General features: G+C 39.3%; 1 long non-coding RNA gene across 1 annotated transcript; it reads left to right on the top strand.

Annotated features, from left to right (window-relative positions):
• Positions 1–5401, top strand: LOC135548180 (uncharacterized). The gene is made up of 4 exons (XR_010456785.1): positions 1–312; positions 1138–1202; positions 2377–2429; positions 2726–5401. It is a non-coding gene; the product is annotated as an uncharacterized LOC135548180 (long non-coding RNA).
• The last annotated feature ends 3125 nt before the right edge of the window (positions 5402–8526 follow it).

Genomic DNA, 8526 nt, shown 5'->3' with positions numbered 1-8526 from the left:
CAGAGGGGGACCTTGAGTTACCGCAGACTGCCGAGTAAGGACGGAGCAGTCTGACTGTACACTACTGCAGATGTAATGGGGGGCCTGGCCCCGAGCCAACAGCAAGCTAGTTAGTTAAAGACGGTGGCAGTTGGGTCAACGCAGCCGTATATGGGGTTCTGTCCCCGCAAGACTGCTTGCCGTTTTTACGAGCTTCACGTATGCAACATTGTGCCAGTAAAATTGAAACTTCATCAGCGCCAGCTGGCCTCCCCACCGCTAGCTGGCTAGCGAACTAATGGAAATTACTTTAGTATAACTGGGCTTCAATCTGTAAGTACATTTAATTACAATGAGCTGTTCGATGTTACTTATCGAATCTGATTAGCTGGCTAGCCAGTAGCAACATAATTGTGTGTTAGCAGACGTGTGTTTTATTTTTGCCGGTCTAGCTACGTTAGCTAGCTAGCTATATGGTTAGCTAGCTCACGAACGAGCGAGCTGCCAAGCTGGCATGGCATTTTGGTGCGAGCCAACTCTAGCTAGCAGCTTCAGGCGTAGACTTAATGCAAACCCCTTTCTTTGTTTGAGAGGCTAGCAAAGACGGCAAGTACAATTTGCTTGACGAAACGCTAGATTATTGCTTTCAAACCAGCAAGTTTATGCAGCAGCATTGGCATTTTAATTTAATAGCTAGCTATATTTGTAATATTATATTACTTGACACATTACGATATTAACTGTAACAATCACAATGTAGCGAGGTGTTTTGCTGTTGAATGATACATTTGTGAAGCACCGGCAGGTGCTCATTCAGGGATTGCATGAATCTGTATTTAGACGGGGGCAGTTGGGTCAACGCAGCCGTGTATGGGGTTCTCTCCCCGCAAGGCTACTTGCTGTTTTTACTAGCTACATCTTTTTTTCGTCAAAAAGATGAAGTCATTTTTGTCTGCCTTCTGCACACGTGTATTTGATAATACGCTTTTACTGCATGGCGCATTATTGTGCATTGAGATGCCGTTTATTTAATGTATACTGACTGTCACTGAATGCTTGATGCTTCTTCAATTATGTCTGTAGTGATAAACGTGATAAAACATTTGTGTGTATATATATATATATTTTTTTTTTACATATTTTTTTTTTATCTCGCAGTCCCACACTTGCCCTGATGCCAGACTGACTATGCAGTAGAAATGCGGCTCTTGCAGATAATCAAGGTAAAATTTGATGTTGCCCTGTTAAAATTCACAGATCTCAACCTAACCATAGATGGGATAATAAAATCAACATATTGTCACATGTAGCTCTAGGCTATTGCTTTGACTTGTTACTATATTGTTTTATCATAATTTGCTCTATGTATTGTCTGTGTAGTCAAGACTATAGGGGAACAGTATTGCTTTTGGCAATATAATCTGCATTTTAAACAATCCATGGCAAGTATTATGATCCATGGCAAGTATCATATCCTAATCTAACCAATGGTGGAAGGAACCTATAACCAAATCAGAACGTCACACTAAACCATCACCAATCAGAATCTGTAATGATACAAGCGTGCTTCCCTTGTCCAATCAGAGTGATATACCGGTATTTATGACCCAATCACAGCTTTAGCTGGTACAGTATCATCACTACTGCTCAGCATTGAGCAGGCCTCTGACCAGTTATATAAGTCCATGGCTCCGATGCAGCAGCACTGTCTATGCTAGCTCAAGGCTGCCTGTGGGTTCAGTGAGTTCGAGACAGCCTCAATGCAGTGGACTGCCGCTGGGGGAAAAATGTGACCTCGTTTGACTGGTGTTGCAGCTTGGAGCGCCTCCAGGCAGTCTGTTTTAAACAGGTGGCCTTCCCTACTGCCTCTACTTTACTGTACTGTAAATATAACATGTGCATTTAAACTACTAAGTCATGTTAAACTACTAAGTTGCGGTAAGGAGTTAGGAGAGCAGATTCTCTCCAGGAGTATTGAGTTCAAGTTATGTGAAAATTCTAGGAAGGGCTAGTTCGGTTGTTTTTACATTGCATTTTTCTCTGTCCTAGAAAATGATTTTCCAATGTTTGTGTGTCGTCCTGCATTCTAGTTCAATATTGCAAGAGCTGAGTTGAACTGTTTGGTCATAAAGATCCCCTTGAGTCTGCTTTGAGCATTTGGATTCAGAACATGGATTGCCCAGGAGAAGGCCTAACAGTTATAGTCTACTTTATAATATGATGCTAGCTTAAGCAACAGTAAATGCGTTTTCTCAGATCCCTTGTTGTCTTTTCTGTTTTTGTATTGGCTTGTCTCGTTGTGAGTTCTAGGGTAATGAATTGCAGCTAGGGATCACTGACTCACTGTTGTTCATGAATCAAATAGTTATATTTCATGCTTGTCTCTCTTGGTCTTAGGTACCAGTTTAACCCTCAGACTGAAATTAACAGTCTATGATGGCTCCCCTGAGGTAAGAACAGCCAAGTCTATTAATGAATGACAGTGCAGTGCTACTGTATTATTTAATGGACTGTAAAGGTGTCATTATCTCGTTCTAACAGCTGATACACATCCTGAGAAACCTGCTCTAGCCTAGGTTAAATTGTGGTTAAAAAGGTTTCCTGGTATTATGTTGTCAGACCCAAAATCTACATATAGCTGAATTTACAGAAGATTCTCAACCTAGAGTATCCACACGAGCAGTCGTTGTCGATTTTATATTATCATGTCTAAAATTTTGAATTTACTTTTTCCTTTCTTTCACAGAAAAGACTGCAGGTCACTGTCGGTCGGACCAAAGGGGAGCAGCAACAAAACAACTCACCGGTCCTTCTCTTCGCTCCTTCCTGGGAGAAAGAAAACACTGTCATCATAAATAACAAATGGGAGAGAAAATAATTGTATTTTAATTTCTGATTTTTGTAATCATGTCTAACCTTTTTGGTGGGGAAGGGAAAGGGGGGGGTATAGATGACATCATGATGACTCTGAAGTTTCATACCTTCTCTGTCTATTTTTGTGATTTATTAACACATTAGATAGATATACAGTAGCCTGTTAGGGACTCTAAGCCTTGATGATACGTTTGTTTTCAGGAAGGAGAGGAAAAGCCGAATGACACAAAGCAATGTAATAAGTCTCCAACAGCAGAGACCTAGCCTGATCCCAGGTCTGTTTGTGCTGTCTTCAATGGCTTTGGTGACTGCTCAAACAGATCTGGGACCAGGCTAGCAGAGACCCACGTCTACGTTTACGAATTCTACAGGTGGTCCCTTGTGGGCTGAGTACAGTAACTGACAAGCAGCAGCATGTCATCCACTCTTCCACAGAACAAATCACAGTTCAAACAGCAGCATTATCCTCCTTTTTATGTTTTAACACTCACTTCTCTGCACTGTTCACATGCTCAACTGCAGTATGTGATCGCTCCTTAACAGTATTAAGCTAGACCCTAGACCTGTATCATTATCTCTACAAAACACACTCTTCAATGTCTTGGAAGGGAGTGGTTGCACCTCCAACTGGAACCATTCAAACGTTGGGTTCAAGATTTTACTTTTTAACAGTCCTAATTGCTCTGCTCTTCGGGTGATTCGCACCCTTCAGCTCTCAAATTCTTCTCTCATTCTCAAAACTCTTAATATTTACACACTCTACAGTATTTACTGAGGCTAAGAGTCCCCCCTTTTTCCATGTTAGCTAGTAAATGCTTGCTAGTGTGTTTTTGTATTTTAAACGTTTATGGTTTTAAGTAGGTTTGCTTTTTAAAAGTTTTAGAATGTTTGTTGCTAGTATAAAACCATGTGTAGACAGTTATGTACGCTGTGATGTAGCCTATAGAAGTAGCTATAGTAGAAATGCATTGTTCCCTTGTGGTAAGTGAGTGAGATGCTGCCACGGAACTGAGACACTGATGATTGGTGCTATTTTGGACTTTAATCTGCTCCTTGGAAAGGTAGCCGAGATGGGTTTTCTTGTTTTACTTTCACATTCTGTGTAAAGAAGGTGTTGGTTCTTTGTCATGGTTGTTGTAACTTGGTCTGGATTGGCTTAGTTTTTCACTGTTGTTTTCTGTGCGGCTTTCTCATTGGATTTAAGATTTGAGGAAATATAAACTTTTATCATGGTCAATGTTTTACTAAAGGAAAGGAGGATTCATGTGAGAAGATTTGAGGATATACCATGTTGATGGGAGCAATCACAAAACTGCAATTGTTAAAAACACTAGTTACCCTTTAATACTGACATGTGCATTCAAAGGTATACAATGTATCTAGTAGTACCCAGCACTGGTCACTTTTAGAAAATGTTACGCTTAAGTGTGTTTTGATTGACAGACAATCTTCAAACGAAGAGTGTAGTTCTGCCCCTAGCATGTTTGTGTGTAACGGAGATCTAAGAGAATTTGCACACATACGAGTGAGTTATGAATTTGTCACATGGAAACATAGAAGACGCCACAGAATAACGCAATGTTAATGTCTATCTGCTTCATGTTGATTAGAATAAGTAAACGGTTAAACGTAAAATGGAGGTTGTTTTTTTTTAAAGTCATGCTTTTCAAAAATGGCACTTGAGAGAACTTGATAGAGGTAAATGCTAAAAGGAATGAACACACTCAATGTGTTTTAAGGCCCAGCCTGTTTGGGTTTGGGTTCAGGGTTTCAACTTTTCCTCATCTCCTTCACCAGCTGGATATGACTTAATCCTATAGAGAGTCATGTGTGACTTAATGTTAGTTAACGTGAGACTGGAATCACATGATGCATATAATCTTGTTTAAAACAATTAAATACAATTTTCCAAATGGTGCACATGTAGCAAAGTTAGAATAGAACAATCTTTTTAATTTATGTATTTTTTTGAATGATTTTGTAAATAAATGTTGATGAGAAGCTTACTTTGTTATAAAACAGACAAACTAAAACCAAAACGCTTTTTATTGTTTTTAGCTATAGATTTAAAACATCAAAGTAATGTCAGTATTTGCAGTTTTGTCTTTGCTTCCCTGTTAATTTATTTTGTTAAAGATTCTAATATTAATATGATAATAACCAACTTGAAAGCCCATGTTGTTATTCTTTTGTCTTCCATTCTCCCTCGATTCTGGAGACCTTTTTGTACCAGCATGTTCTAGTGTTATTGATCGCTTGCTCTCTTCCTCATTGACTTGATTTGTTACACATTTTTCCTCTAGCAGTTCTTTCCTTTCAGACTAGTTAATATGTAAGCTATTTTGTACATAGCAAAGTGAATAGCATATGCAGGATGTGCTGTAGTGTGTTGAGTCAGGTATTCAGTAATTACCACTGTATATGGTTGGAAAAAAACACGATATGCCAGCTTTGCAAAATTATTACAACGATGCCCTTAACTTACAGTATCCCATGTATTTTTTTGGGCAATTTTAAAAGCAGTGGAATAAATATGCAAGCTCGTAAATTTGTGTTTTTATTTGAATCTGATGTTGCTAGAGTTTTTCCAGTGTTGTAGGAAACTTGTGCAATTGTGCTTTGTTCGAGAAATTGATCATGCCGCGCCATGGACTACGTTGTTGCAAAAAGTTAAGTCATTTTCAAGCAGTGGTTTATAGCCATCAGCAGACAACAGTTCTGACTGACAGCAGTTCAGAGCAGAGCTAAAGCATGATTGTTTTAACCTGTGGCGTCGAAGAGGATATTACTTACAACATAGTTGGATGAATCTTTTCCACCCCAAACCAGTTTTCTACTGACACAGGCAAACTAAGCTTTAGGACACATTTTAAGTGCAAAAACTGTTATCAGAGCAAACTTACCCAGAGATGATTGCTTTTCAGGGATGAATCAAGATACATTGGCGAATTGTGCATTCATATGATGGCAAAACGGTAATACACTCCCATACAAGGACATCAAATCCCTCTTTCATTCAATAGCGAGGTCAGTTTTACACATAGAAAGGCCTTATTAGCAGTTCTGTTAGATTCTGGGAAAGTTTTGGAGCATCACATGGAAAATACTGTCAAGAGGAAACGGAATGTGGTTAACGCTTGGCAAACAATTTCATACCCAAACTGCATGGATGTGAATTTAGGACTATAGCTAGATTTTGGGAAACTTTCTTCAATACCTCTTTTCCTTGTGTGTGCGAATGAGCGTGCACATGTGTGTGTGACTGGTGTGTACATTTTGTGGGCGTAGATGCTGTCTTCCACTGCAGGATTTGGGCTGTTGTGGTAAAGTTGGGTTCATGCACGCAAAGCCCATTATTCCCTGACATCTGGGTACAGGCAGGAGGGTCTGGTCAGATAGAGCAGAGCCACTGCTGAGTCCTCCCTCGTTCCCTGATGCTGTCTGTTTCTGTGACCAGCTCATTCTAATCTCATCAGCAGCTCCAGCTTTCAAATGCCTCTCTCTCTCTCTCTCTCTCCCTTCCTCCGGACCCCTCTCTCTTTTCCAAAGCAATACCAAGGATTCCAAGTTGGAAAATGTTTTGTCTGCACTGCAGAAAAACAAACAAAAAAAACAGACACATAGGAAAGTTTTACATTCAATTTATCATCAGACAGTTGTCTTATAACGTTCAATTTATAGATGTGTGTTTGACCTCTTCCAAGCCAGACTTTAAATCATACTCTGGTGGTGAAGGCTAAAGCACTGTGTTGCATACTTCAAGGCACTGTGTACTGCAGCATGGTAAGTTATGGTCCACTGGGAGTCTGGGACCAGCTCTTTCATAGAATAATTTTTACCAGCCGGCTACCCCTGAGACCCAGGACATTTTAACTTTCCTAAGGAAACAACCATTCCAGAAACGCGCTCACGCACACACAAATGTTGCAGTTTTGCGATTTCTGATGTTATTATTGATGTTATTTTAGTGCACATTGCATAATGGTCAATAGCAATTCAGGTACTGCATTTGAACAATGTCGATTCCAGTTATGCTCCTGTAGACTTTGATGCTGTACACACACACACACTTATGACATCCATTGCCTAACTTACCGTATAACATCAATGATACATGAGCTTTCAGCTTTTTCAGGCTTTCCGCAGTGCATGAGTGTCTGTGGCAACACATGATCTTAATCACGTACTGTTATTTTAGAGTGAGAGGACAGGATCAGGAAATACCTCAGGAGCAGTCTGTCTCTGGGTTATAGTAGTAAAGGCCAAATTCAATATTTTAGTTTTGTGTATATATATTTTTAATCCCTGTAAGGGTCCTAAAATTCTAAATCAAATTGTTAAATGATCCATAGTATGACCATCTTAAAACAATTCCGTATGTCTGACTGCAGAGAGATGCTTGGGAGAATGGTCAGGAGGACCAACGTGTGTGTGTTTTCAGGGGAAGGGGGTGGATCTGATCTTCATCACCTAAGACTTCTCAAATTTCAGGGGTAATTTTTGCTCAATCTTGCATGGTTTCTCAAACAGCTGTAACTGTAAAGGCATTCATAAATCAGGTCCTTTCTTGAGTTGGGCTCTGGGATGTAACAACTGTTGAACATCTGAGCTTATGGTTGATTGGGGTAGAAAGGGGTAGAGTGTGTAAGAGTATGTGTTTGTGTGTATGTATCCCACATCTATTGCTAGGGGGCAAGGATGTTAGGGACAATATAGTAGGAATCACAATAATTGTTTGCTAAAATAATAATTGCTTAACAAAAATGTAATGTAATGCAATGGCAATCCTGGTTATAGGTAACAATCATTTGTATGAACTGCCAACATTATTACGCATATTGTTAATGATGTTAATATATATATATTTGAATAGTTATATATAAAGCAAATTGAGTGAGAGCATTGGAAATACTTTTAGAGATTGATCTGCTTCTGTTCTATGGGTGGAACTTCAATCTTTTTTTGAAGGATAGGTCCTGGCCTCTCAGGGGGCCTAGGGATCCGGGAGGACGGGGTGGTCTGCCGGTCACTGGGATGACAACCCAACTTGGGGAGGGGCTTTAGCAGGTGGTATAGTTGAGAACAATTGGAGGGTTACTTAGTAGCAACGCAAATATCATGGTACAGCTATATGGACACTCAAACACATGGTTCTTTTTAATGGTAAGTTTACAAACATATAGTACCAGTAAAAAGTTTGGACACACCTACTCATTCCAATGTTTTTCTTTATTTTTTTTACTATTTTCTACATTGTAGAATAATAGTGAAGACATCAAAACTATGAAATAACACATATGGAATCATGTAGTAACCAAAAAAATTGTTAAACAAATATTTGAGATTCTTCAAAATAGCCACCTTTTGCATTGATGACAACTTTGCACCTGGAATGCATTTCAATTAACTGGTGTGCCTTGTTATAAGTTAATTTGTGGAATTTCTTCCCTTAATGTGTTTGAGATAATCACTCCTGTTGTGACATGGTAGGGGTGGTATACAGAAGATAGCCCTATTTGGTAAAAGACCAAGTCCATATTATGGCAAGAACAGCTCAAATAATCAAAGAGAAATGACAGTCCATCATTGCTTTAAGACATGAAGGTCAGTTAATACGGGAAATGTCAAGAACTTTGTGCAGTCACAAAAACCATCAAGACCTATGATGAAACT

This window comes from Oncorhynchus masou, chromosome 11 (genome assembly GCF_036934945.1).
Source record: "Oncorhynchus masou masou isolate Uvic2021 chromosome 11, UVic_Omas_1.1, whole genome shotgun sequence".
Taxonomy (NCBI): domain Eukaryota; kingdom Metazoa; phylum Chordata; class Actinopteri; order Salmoniformes; family Salmonidae; genus Oncorhynchus; species Oncorhynchus masou.
The sequence above is the reverse complement of the archived record's forward strand: the minus strand, read 5'-3'. Positions and strand labels throughout refer to the sequence as shown.